The sequence below is a fragment of the Lissotriton helveticus genome, chromosome 3_1 (genome assembly GCF_964261635.1).
Source record: "Lissotriton helveticus chromosome 3_1, aLisHel1.1, whole genome shotgun sequence".
In the NCBI taxonomy this organism is placed as follows: Eukaryota; Metazoa; Chordata; class Amphibia; order Caudata; family Salamandridae; genus Lissotriton; species Lissotriton helveticus.
This window is the reverse complement of record NC_136061.1, coordinates 150,664,359-150,676,822: the sequence shown is the minus strand read 5'-3', so window position 1 is coordinate 150,676,822 and position 12,464 is coordinate 150,664,359.

Genomic DNA, 12,464 nt, shown 5'->3' with positions numbered 1-12,464 from the left:
CTCATAACCCTGATGATGGGTCAGTAGATGGTGAAGTCTTTGCTGACAGCCTCTGTGAACATCAGCAACAGGACTGCAGACAAGTTCATCAGTCCTTCAGACATCTGTTTTCCCTGACCCCAAGTCAGACAAGCTGGTGCACCCATGAGGGGGACACTGGTGACAGTCTGCCTGTCAAGAGTAAAATCTACAGGCAACCTGAACATGTCAGGGACTGCATTAGGACAGAGGTCCAAAAGATGTTGTAGCTGGGAGTTATTGAGCCCTCAGAGAGCCCTTGGGTCAGTCCAGTAGTCCTGGTGCCAAAACCTCACACCCAAGAGGGTAAGAGAGAGATGAGGTTTTGTGTGGACTACAGAGGTCTCAATGCTGTCACTAGGACAGATGCCCACCCCATCCCCAGGGCAGATGAGCTCATTGATAGATTGGCTTCTGCCAAGTTCTTGAGCACATTTGACCAGACAGCAGGCTACTGGCAAATCAGATTAGCTGAGGATGCAAAAGCCAAGACAGCATTTTCGACCCCAGGAGGACATTATCAATTTGTGGTAATGACCTTTGGTTTGAAGAATGCACCTGCCACTTTCCAAAGGCTGGTGAATCAAGTTCTCACAGGACTGGATGACTATTGTGCAGCTTATCATGATGATATTGCTGTCTTTAGCTCCACCTGGGAGGATCACCTGGTCCACCAGAGGAATGTTTTAGAGGCCCTGCAAAAGGCAGGCCTCACTATCAAGGCCAAAAAGTGCCAGATAGGGCAGAGCAAGGTTGTGTACCTGGGCCACCTGGTAGGTGGGGGTCAAGTTCCACCACTGGAGAGCAAGATCCGGACCATCAGAGACTGGACTCCTCTAATCACCCAGACACAGGTCAGAGCTTTCTTGGGCCTGTCTGGGTAATACAGGAAGTTTGTGAAAAACTATTGGTCCATTGTGACACCACTGAATGATTTAACTTCCAAAAAGATGCCAAACAGTTCAGTGGACAGTAAGGTGTCAAAAGGCATTTGATGACCTGAAGCAGGCCATGTGTACTGCACCTATTCTGAAAAGTCCAGATTACTCCAAAGAGTTCATAGTCCAAACAGATGCTTCTGAGTTGGGTGTGGGAGCTGTACTTTCACAACTGCATATAGATGGTCAAGACCAGCCCATAGCTTTCATAAGCAGAAGGCTGACCCCTAGAGAGAAACGTTGGTCAGCTATAGAGAGGGAGGCCTTTGCTGTGGTTTGGGCCCTGAAGAAGCTGAGGCCATACTTGTTTGGCACTCACTTCAAGATTCAGACAGACCACAAGCCCCTCCTATGGTTAAATCAGATGAAGGGTGAACATCCCAAACTTCTTAGGTGGTCCATTTCCCTACAGGGGATGGACTTTACAGTGGAACATAGACCTGGGACTGACCATGCCAATGCAGATGGACTCTCCCGATATTTCCACTTAGAACATGAAGACTCAACTGGTCAAGGTTAGTTTAATGTCCCTAAATTTGGGGGGGGGGGGGGTTGTGTAGGAGAGTAGGGTCTGCTTCTTATGGTCATCCCCAATTTTTGCTTTTGCTTTACTGGTTTTCGACTTAGACGTGGCTGTGTGCCTGCTAATCAGACTCACAGCCCAGATGCACTCTCTCTCAATTCACACCATGTGCTCTAGGTACATCCACAATTGGTAATTGGTTCACCTTATCAGCCCCTGTAGAAGAGTACCCTAGGTACCCAGGGCATAGGTGTAACCAAGGCCTACCAGGGGCTGCAGCATGTATTATGCCACCCCTGGCTGGCCACCCAAACTGACACAACTGGCTGATCACTTAGCTGGGGCAAGGTCGTGTAATCACCCCTTGCTTAGGTATAGTATTCCTATATCTACCCTTATATATAGACACACAGTAACCTATAAGTTACTGCTATGGCAGGCCTTAACAACACTGGAGGCAGAGTGCTTGGTTATGTGTGAGATGGTGCTCTAGCATGAGCTGAGCCTGTCTGCAGCTTTCGGAACCATGTCCTTATAGCTGTTCTATGATATCGCCATACCATATACTCTTAAGTGCATTATAATCCTCGTGGTTGTATGCTAACTTTGGTTTGGCTTTATCTAAACATGTCGTGTAAGGTGTCATACGCTTTGGAATACTACCCCCTCGCCAATTCTGGTGACGGGGGTAGCATTCCACCCTTCTAGAGGGAGAAGACATGTTGTTGCTGACTATCCCGGTTAAAGTTAACCAGAGCCCCGGCGTCACAAAATGGACGCTGCTGCCACAGACACAAGTCTGACCTCCTGCTGCTGGGAGTCCTTCCAGTCACGGAGGTTTGGACAATAGGTTTCCTGCCTGGAGAGGTGGGAGCACCACCCCAGAAAGGACTTTGTTTATTGGGACAGGGAGGGCTGAATAGAATGAGACACTGCCTGGGGCACACTAGGTGCCCCATGCATAGTCCAGTTCAAACCGGTGCTGGGGCACTCCAGCCCCAGCTCTGGCGTGAAACTGGACAAAGGAGAGGGGGTGTAACCACCCCCCTTCCTAGTCCCACCCATAGAAGGGACCTAGAAAGTAATCCAGCCCCTTTTAGTTGTATAAAGGTAGGAGCTGAACCCCAGGACTTTAGATTAATCCTGGAATCGACTTGAAACGAAACTCTGGACCCTTCGACATTCACCTGAGCTGAAGACTGAAGAATCTCCCTTGTGGCCAAGGAGTGACCACCCTGGGCAACCAGGCACCATCCAGCAACTCGATGGCTTGCTTTGTCCCCGTTCCCGCCGGAACCCGAGCACAGAGCCTGACAAGACCTCGACTCCCGGACCTCTCTGACCCCACTGCACGTCTCCAGCACAGCTATGCCCCGTGGAAGGCGTCGGAACCCGTGGAACCAGGCAACTTGGAAAGTCTTCAACTTGCTAACAGCGCAGCTCCTGAGGCATCCTCGAAGCTGTGCCCTGGGGACTGAGACACCCCGACACCGAGCTCCACCTGCACCGAAGACCAGCCCTCCACACTCCACGAGATCTGCGTGGGGCTCTTCGGTTGCATTCTGCTCAATGCATTGTCCCGGATGCTGGCCAGTTGGCTAGTAGCCCTGTGACAACGATCCTTTTGGAAATCCATCGCTGGTCTGGTTGCTCCAGAATGGCCCTTGCTTCCCTGAAAAGGTGAAGTACCTCAGACCCTCCTGGTCTGCACCAGAAGCCTTTTGTGTATCCTGCGTGGGTTGCCTTTGCTTAGGCTTGTTGGATCCGATCTTGTAGTCGACCCCTCCATCTGCGAGAACGTTCGTGGGACAGCTCCTCTCCAGCACCTAGTCGTCCTCGACGCCTATTGGTCAGCGTGGCTGCAAAGACAAGCTTCATGACAGCACCTGATTGCTCCTCGACGACGTCTGGTTCCTTACTGGTTTCACCCGGTCACTGGCTAGTGACCTAGGCTCTGTCCCCTCTGCTTTCAGGTCTTCTTCAACTCCGATCCATCCTTGGATCCAACCGGACTTCTTCCTCCTGGTCGCCTGGAGCATCTTCTTCCAAGGCTCCATAGGAATCAACGAGAAAACCCGACACACTTTAACACCTATGCACCCGCAGCCCGTGGGTGAGGTAACGTGAGTACTTCGGTGCTCCTGTAGGGATTGACTATCCTAGTGTCTAGTTTTGTTAATTGTATCTTCCTATTTAGACCGAAAGTGTCCTAAATCTTCGTTACTTACCTTTTTAAGTTCCTATTGACTTTCTATTGACTCTCGCTTGAGTGTACTGACACTGCACGCGCCGCCTGTGGGCCTCCTACTCCTAACGTAAGGGTCAGATAGTGTAGCCTCAGTGATTCTCTAGGCCCTAGGCCTTTCCTTTTCTCCAGTCGTGATTCTTATACCACTTACTTAGTATATGGTTACGCACCCCTAGGGCCTAACTGTAAATGGTGCTATTTAAGGTATTCTGATTAACACCTTTGCTGCAGCGGCTATTCCGCCGCAGCGCTAAGGGGTGGGGGGGCCACGCGGCGCTCACATGCTGGTGACGTAACCGCTCCGTCACCAGCCTTGGGTGAGCAGTGCTGATGACGGAGCGGTTCCGTCATGGCCCCGCCCGCTTAATAGAACGCGCCGGGCAGGCGCGTCGGGCCGGCCATGACGGAACCGCTCCGTCATCCGCAAAGCACCACCGTGGCTGATGACGGAGCGGTTTCGTCATCAGCATCGAAGAGGCTAAGTAACTTGTTATGTGCTTTTGCCTCTGATCTCATAAAGAGTTCAGAGGAGTGTGTTAATAAATAAATACATATATATTTTATATATATATCCTGTGTGGTTTCCTTTCATTTGGTAGGACCCTATGCGACCTGACTTTAAACAACCACCCTTGAACCAAACGCTATTGCTTTTACCCTTTTCTAAACAGCAACCGGAAAATTGGAAAGAAGGCGAGGTCATCCCACACAGACCCGACACTGTTTCTTTAACTGGGCAGAACTCACGCCAAGCCACGCCCACGAGTGCAAGGTAAAACCCAGCATTGACCACACGCAGGTGTGTTCATCACCCGGAGGTGGAGGAGTTAGTTGGAGAGACGAGGAGAGCGACGGAGCGGAGTGGAGTACAGGAGTCGAGAAGGAGAAGACGACCGGAGGAGAGTCTGGAGCAGGGAGCGCAGACGCCGGAGGAGCCCGCAACCTCGAGGAGGAGGAGGCAACCGGAGGCCCGCCGAGAGTGAGAGCAGACGACTACAGCGACAAGCCAGGAGGCAAACGAGAAGGCGCTTCGCCCAGCCACACTTCAAGGGAAGTGTGGCTCTCGCAGGTATGGTCACGCTTTGCGTGCTGGGTGGGACGTAGATGGGCTAAACCTCCCTGAAACCTCACACGGCTTTCCTCTGCACAAACCCCACCCCTATTCACCGAACCGGCACCACAGGAAACCGGGGTTTGTTTTTGGCTGTGCACGTTTGGCCCTCACTCCCTTCCCTAAACTTGATATACCAAAGCCCTAGGACTCACGACTGTCCTACATCTCTTTTTCTTTCCATATACTGCGGCCCGAATCGGAAGACAACATGGCTGACTACCGGACTACCTGTCCCAGAAGTCCCCGGCAAAGGAGAGGCATAGGAGCAGAGAGACAGAAGGACCGACAGTCCCTCACCGAGACAGAGACCGACCTCCCCCTACCCTACTACCGGAGGGTGATTCATCGGAGACGCTTCCTTAAAACAATAAAACCTGCGTTACCCCCAGTGCCTGTCTCCGTGAGTCTGTTCCCACCCCCACAAGGGGTTACATATGATAAAACAGCTGGCTTTACAGCCCTCAAGAGTCTTCTAGCCTAAGACTGTTCTGTCCACGCTACCACTAGGATAGCTGGTCTATAAGGTTGACTTACAACCATCACCATAAGGGTTGTTTGGACTGGTGCAAGGTGTTCACTAGAATAGTGAACATCATATACCAGGCCAACTTCTCACAGGAACCAATGCAATAAGCAGGTACCTTGGTCTGTAGTAATCCGCCGCTCCGTAATATTGCACAGTAGTGCCATTACATCCTCCCAGTATGTGCCTAAGTGCGGAAAATCCCATAACATGTGCAACAGGTCTGCATCTACTAATTTACAGCGGGGGCACTGTGCTGTATCCACATGGAAATACTGATTAATCTTTGCCGGGGTAAGATATGCCCTGTGCAGTATGTAGAAGTGAACTAGTTGGAACCTGGCATCCGGGGGCAGTACCTGATTTGAAATGTATTACTTGGAATGTGCGAGGACTACATACAAGACGCCACAAGGTTCATGCATATTTGGTCAGGAGGGGGGTGCACATAGCATTGCTCCAGGAAACGCTCCTTACGAAGGCAGAGGGTTTGGCACTGCAGCGTTGATGGAGGGGCCAGATTTTTAGCAGTTCTTATGTGGCGTTTGCGAGGGGGGCACTGATTTGGATCAGGGCGGGGGTCCCCTACCAGATGCTTAAACACACAATAGATGGTGAGGGCAGATTTGTTGCGGTCGAAGGGAGCCTATATGGCAGGGAGGTAACCTTATGTAGTATTTATGCTCCTAATGTGGACCAGGTGCGATTTCTGGACTGGATGTCCAGCACTCTAGCACAGTTCCTGGCGGGCCCGATAATATTGGGAGGGGATTTTAATTTGATTGCGGATGCGTTCATGGAGAGGTCTCACCCCCCCCCCCCACCCCCCCCCCTTGTCAGAGTCTCCAGTTCATAGGCTGTCCAAGTATAGGCTTGATTTGCAGGCTAGGTGGCATTTGGAAGACGTGTGTAGGTCGCTTCACCCGCAAGATAGGGATCGTTCCTATTTCTCAGCGTTACACAAGCTTCGTGTTAGGCTAGACGCCATACTGTGCTCCCCATGGGTAGTGTCCTCCGTAACTCAATCTGAATATCTCACTAGGACTCTCTGACCACAACCCGTTGCTGATTACCTTGCATTGGACGAAGGACAAAGCTGAAATTCCCACATGGCGACTGCGCCCTGAGACACTAGATGACCCAGTGTTCCGCAGAGAGGTGGGGATAGCACATTACTTTACTGAGAATGCAGGAACCGCTACTACTAGGGCGGTGGAATGGGACGCCTTTAAGGTGGTGGTGCGGGGGATATGCATAAGCAAGTATGCTGGAGTAAGGTAAACCCTGCTGCAGGACATGGAGAAAGCGGACAGACGAAAGAGATTAGCGGAACAGGCAAGGCCGGAGCGCCCGGAACTCCAGAAAGAAGTCATAGACGCCAAAGAGATGCTGGCCCAGGAAGTAGAGGCTGTGCTGTTTTGATTACAGGAAGTACGTAGAGAAGGCTCATGCAGAGAGCGACAAGGCGGGAATGCTGCTGGCCTGGTTGGCAAATCCTATACCGCGGGGCTCCCCGATCTTGGCCCTAGGGGCGGGTGAGGGTACTATGGTCTATACTCAAAGGGAGATTATGCATGAGTTCCGGAAGTATTACGAGAGGCTTTACGAGAGTACATTAACGGCCGACGAAACTGATATTGAGTTATTCTTGGAGGACGTGGCACTTCGACAACTAGATGAAGAATAGGCGAAACATCTGGGCCGGGGCATTACGCTTGAGGAGATAAGAAGTGCCATTAAACAGATGGCACAGAATAAGACCCCGGGGGTGGATGGGTTACCAGTTGAGTTTTATTTGCAATATATAGACGTATTGGCACCAAGGCTATTAGAGGTCTATAGCGAGGCGCAGGAATTGGGACAGCTGCCGGAGGCGATGCGGGAGGCCCTCATTGTTCCATTAGTGAAGCCGGGAAGGGATAGCACAGACACAGCTGCGTATCGCCCATTATCAATGATGTCCACAGACTATAAGATCCTTAGTCGGATCCTGGCGTTGCGCCTGATGCAGCATATGACGAGCCTGGTGCACAAGGATCAGGCTGGATTTATCCTTACTAGGAATACTGCTACCAATGTGCGAAGACTGCTGAGGGTTTTAGGGGAACCTTGTGAAGGCTTGCCCGGGGCGGCAATCCTCTCTGTAGACATAGAAAAGGCCTTTGATAGCCTAGAATGGGAGTATTTGTATAAGACATTGAGCTGCTTTGGGCTGGGTGAGACGTTTGTGAGATGGACAACGGTGCTGTATACCTCGGCGGTGGCAAGAGTTAAAGTAGGGCAAATGATTTCCCCCAGATATGCGGTAGGCCGCGGGACGCGACAGGGTTGCTCACTTTCCCCACTCTTATTTGCTTTGGCAATAGAGCCGCTGGCAGCGCGGGCTCGGTTGGGACAGTGGTACGAGGGCCTAGCTTTTAGAGGGGAACAGCAACACATCTCCTTATACGCAGATGATTTGTTATTGTTTTTGGCAAATGCGGATGAAGCAATGGCAGGAGCAGCACGGCTGTTATCAGACTTTGGGACGGTTTCAGGATTGAAAGTTAATTGGTCTAAAGCATGCTTATTCCCTGTGCAGCTGGGGAGGGTAGGTCCTGAGATGCCACAGACTGTGAGGTGGGAACCGTCTTGTTTAGCGTACCTCGGAGTTCACATCTATCATGGCGTTAGTGATATACTAGAAGGGAATATAGGGAGATGTATACGAGCCCTAAAGGGGAGTATGGTATTTTGGAGTACCCTTCCACTCTCAGTGATGGGGAGGATAGCATTACTAACGATGGTGGCACTCCCGTGATTGCTATTCTTTTTTATAACACTACCTATATGGGTGCCATGCTCAGTGTTTGCCAACCTGAAGTCCATGATAGTGGGGTTCATTTGGGGGTCAGGGAGGTGCAGAGTGGCCCTCAAAACATTGAAGAGTCCAAGAGTGGAGGGCGGCTTAGCGGTGCCCGACTTGGAATTGTATTATATAGCAGCGCAACTACAGGTTCTTACACAGGCGGTGGCCATGGAGTTTAGGGGCCTTGAATCTGCAAGAGGTGGAGGAATTCCGAGATATGTCCTGTCATTTATAGTACTGCAACAGCGCCTCGACCTTAGGGATCTCACATTGGAAGAGAAAACTCTGAGGTTGTGTTGGAACAGGAGCCAGCGGAGGGCGGGCGTGCAGCACCCCTACGCACCGGAAATAGCATTGGGGATGCTGACAGCATTGCCCCATGGAGGAGCATGGACATCTTTGTGGGAATGGGAGCAGGCAGGGATCCAAGTACTGGGGGACTTATACGAGGATGGGGAGCTGTTGAGTTATCAGGTACTACAAGGGAGGGTTGATCTCCCCAGGGGAGGTTTTTTGATCCATGCGGCCTAAAGCGAGCGATTCAGAAGCATTGGAAGGAGGGATTGATAGAACCTAAAACAACGATGGCGTGTCAATATGTGATGATGGCAGCTGGTACGTTCAAAGCAGTTACATGCTTATATTCGAGGATGTTAAACGAAGGTTTAGCCCCATTGGACGACCTGCGCCTAAAATGGGAAGTGAGCATTGGAAAGCCCATACCAGAGGCCACATGGGGGCACATACAGCGTAGGGCGTGGAAGAGAACTAGAAACGCCCGATTCCAACTGGTGCATTTCTTTATCGTGCATAGAGCGTATTTGATACCTGGTAAGATCATGGAATATTATAATTCTAGCAATGTGATGTGTCCTACATGTGCTGCAGTGGGAGCTGACTTGGAGCATATGGTGTGGGGGGTGCCCGTCCTTGGGGAACTATTGGGAAGAAGTGGGAGATCTATTAAATTTAATTACGGAGCACCAACAGGTCTCTGATATGGCTACATGCATACTACACGGGTTTCCACACACCCCCAAGACGAAGGTAACTAGTAAATTTGTAGATATGGGCCTAGTACTAGCGAAAAGGGAAATTACGATGCGCTGGAAATCAAAAGAGGGGCCAAGTGGTAAGAGATGGAGGGCGGAGCTGCTTAAGTGGGCTAGTAGTGAGGGAGCGGTTCGATTTCAGCTGGCGCTCCGACAGAAGAATTAATAGGCGATAGAAGTGGCAAGAGCTTGGGAAGAGTTGGTTCAGACGCTGAAAAACCAATCATCCAGGGAGGACACGGAATAGCGTGATGGGGGGTATAGGGGTATCTGTAGAACCAATATAGAGCATCCTGACCTATTATCAACACAAACTTCATCTATAGATTTGTCATAATGGCAGAACACACCGGTGGCAGGGAGGGAGGAATGGGGAGGGGGCTTTCATTTGTTCAATTGTTGAATATAGAATGTAAATAGTGATGGTTGGCTACCACAGTAATGGTGGATTGGTAATATGCTGTAGCTTATTATTGTAATACCAGGGGTATGCCGGACACGAACTTCCATTAAAGGAATCGTTACTAGAGGACTAGAACCATAAGTTGTCGATTGAAGGGGGGAGGAATGTTTGGTACATGTAATAGGGAATTTCTGAATGCTGCAATGAAAATCAATAAAAATAAAAATGTGTTTACAAAAAAAAATGAGAGGCAACATATAGGAACAGAACAACGTGTAAACATTCAGTGAGACAACATATTTAAGTGCTGTTATTCATCTTTTTCAGCTGTGCAAAGTATGCTGATGATGAAACCAGCCAACGCGTTTCACCCAAACATGGGTTTCTTCAGGGCAGAGAAATGTTAGTGGTAGATACGATTCTTCAGTGGCCGTCTATTTAGCGGCGAGAATAGTAAGTTCTGATTAAAAAATTTTTTGGGGAAAGCTCTCGAGTAGGAGGAGGATTCTCGTAGAGTATAGCCGGAATCCCGTATGTAACGCGACGTGTCTGTGGAGCCGTGTCTGGAGCGCGTCTTTCAGGCAGTGTAACTTGTTTTGCGCTGTCTCTTCAGAGCATTCTTTTTTACCTAATTGCATTAGAAACCAGAGACAGAGTGATGGTATAAGCTCCTAGTTGCACTTGCTATGCTATAAACTTTGATTTTTTTTAGGCAAGTGCAGGTCCTGAATGAGCAGATCAATGAGATCATCTTTGCAGCTTCTGTGCCTGCCTGCCCTCTGATGCTGAGTCTGAGTCTGGTTAGTGCCCTTCCATTTCTGGTGCTTTACAGAAGTTTTAGGATCTTCTGAGGGTTTCTCGTTGTTCGAATAGGGGTAATTTGTGATATTTAAATGTTTTCCTTGGCTCCATTGCTTGATTTTGCTCGCAAGAAAGTGTCACTCATAGTCGTTGTAATGTCACTCATAATTACCCTGAAACTATGACAATGTCACACATAGCAATCCAAAACCTTGGCACCTATGGATGCTGCCAGGGGTTGTGTCAAATGTGTATTGTTAGTGTTGGGTAAAGTGTACATTCAGAAAGCTCCTGATAAAGGAGAGGGGTGGGTCAAAATTGATTGTTGCCGTTGTAAAATCTGTAGGATGACTGTGACAGACTCGACTTCACCACTACCGGCCTTGAGAGGCACTGTTTGTTTTTTTATCTTGCAATAGCCAAGATCTTTGAGTTAAAAAAAATTATATATATTATGTTTCTACCTATAGTGGCTTTCAGGTCTCTTCATTCTTTGATCTGTCAGTGTGTCATTCACATTAAGTCCCGCCTACTGCACCATAGTGCACATGGTAAGTCACTTAAGCCATTGGTTTACCTCTCTGTGGTCAATGTCGTTCTGCTGTTGCCCACTGGGCGCTTCATACACCAAAAGTAGACCTCTTGTACAGCTTTATAAAAACCATTCACAAACATTGGCAATTTGAAAAGTTGGAAACCAACATCAGACCTATTGGCTTTGCCAATGTTTGGTTTACTGATAATGTGTGGTGTATCTGACAACCTTGCTCCAAATGGAGGTTTGCTTACTGGAGGGGACTTCTGGTAGACAACATGGCAATCTTTAAGGTAGGGGCAATATAATATTCCGTAAGGGGCGGGAGTCAAGAATTCCCTACAGGCATTGGCTTTTAGTGACAAGGAAGGGTTGTAATTAATGATATATTGGAATTTCTCATTTTGGGGGTGTGGACTATATTCCCAAAGGAGGGGCGATGATTTATCTGTAGGAATCAACACGATTAATAGTTTTGGAGGGCTCATCTGTTAGGTTCGGGGATGGGACGTGCACCTGAGTAATGAAGCACTTGTTCCAGGGAGACTGGGTGACGTGATGGAGCTTGAAAAGCATTCTCTGGCAACAAACACCCTACTGTGCTTGTGAAATGTATACCCACTTCCAAGTGCAGCTCAGGCACTTTGTGTTAAAAACCTCAATTTTGTTTTCCTATGAGAGTGTGCCAATATTCGGCTTTTGAATGAGTATTGGAAGGAAGTTCGACCCCATTTTACGTGCTCTGTCGAATGTGTTTCTATCCATTTATAAGAAGCAGAAGCGCCGAAGCAGGCGCTGCTGCTCAAATAGCACTTTGGTTTAGAGGTTTGCGTTTTACAAATTGAAATCAAATAACTGTCTGCCTATAATTAGCTATTTTTTGTCTTTGATGCCTTAATTACACACGTTATAGCGTTATACCTCATGAATATTAATGAGGTAGTGTGAGGGGGCAAGTGCGGGGACCACAGGGGATGGCAAATCAGGAATGCTATGATCAGTTTCAAAAGAGGCAGAGTCAGGGAATAGTGCACGAAGCGAAGGCTTTATTTTTAAATAAGCTTTTCTCCTCTTAGTAGTTGCTCTCAGTCTTGCGAAGTCAGAGGTCTCCGTTCTGACTCCTCTGGTGAAACCGGGACTAGCCAGAATGACGTAGGGCTGTAGACCAGTCTAGCTGCTTGCTCCGGTCGGCAGACGAGATGGTGGCGGTCTGCTGACTGGCTCGTGTCTCCGGAGAAATCCCCAAAAGGCAAAGAAAGAGAAAGAACACCGTCACTGGGACGTCCACACTAGACTTCCAGGGGGGGCCCGGGGAGTGAGGGAAACCAAGTGCACAACAACACACAGGCGTCCGTGGTGCTCGTGAGGGGAAGGGAACTCGGCTATACACTATTTACACTGGGTCTGGAGGTCTTAGCGTCTCACTCCGTCCCACCCAGCCCGCAACTGCGCCCCGTACCT